Genomic DNA, 873 nt, shown 5'->3' with positions numbered 1-873 from the left:
TGGATGGCAGGACCCTTCCCGACGGTAGTGAAGGCTACATCGACAGCGTAGATGTAGCCTTCTGTGTTCTTGTTGATTGGAAGGTCCGCCATGTAGATATTGAACAGGGTAGAGGCCAGAACCGCCCCCTGCGGTACTCCTGATATCATTGGCCTGCTTGTAGAGAGCTGCTCGTCTGCTCTGACTTGGAAACTGCGTCCAGACAAGTAACTGCTGATGAACTTGGTTTGTACTCTGGAAAGCCTGCCTTAATCATCTTGGCAATCAGAGCCTGGTGCCAAACCTTGTCAAATGCCTTAGACATGTCCAGGAAGACGCTCCTAGACTTTTTCGGCGATTTAACACTTGTTGGATTCTCGTTGTTAGCCGGGCGGCAAGTGTGCTTGTGCCATGGCCCACGCTGAATCCATGTTGCTCATCCAGCAGCACTTTCTTATCCTCTATTGTATCCTGGATTTGGTACAGGATAGATCTCTCCATAATTTTGCCCATCATTGGTAGTAAGCTGATGGGCCTGTAGGACGTGAGCAGTTTACTTTTTGAGCCTTTCTTCGGAACCAATGCCACAGTTGCCTTTATCCAGATGATCGGAAAGTATTGGAGGTCCAAGATTGCATTTTCCACTGTGGTTAGGTCCTCAATTGCTGCTTTCGGTAGCTTTTTGAGGACCTCATTAGAGATTTTGTCATGTCCAAGGGCTTTTGTCCTCTTTGTCCCCTGGATGGTCTCGCTTGTGACTCGTTTGGCTTTGGTGGTCTGCCAGTTTTGGAAGTGGGCGGATACAATTTTATCCACTTCCTCCTCTTTCTTTGGGTGATCAACCAGGTTTACTCTGTATTGGAGCTCTAGATGTTTTGCAAAGAGCTCCACTTT

This window comes from Dendroctonus ponderosae, unplaced genomic scaffold, assembly GCF_020466585.1.
Source record: "Dendroctonus ponderosae isolate FM_Combo_2020 unplaced genomic scaffold, Dpon_F_20191213v2 Dpon_F_20191213_8, whole genome shotgun sequence".
Taxonomy (NCBI): Eukaryota; Metazoa; Arthropoda; class Insecta; order Coleoptera; family Curculionidae; genus Dendroctonus; species Dendroctonus ponderosae.
Note: the sequence above shows the minus strand (reverse complement) of the source record.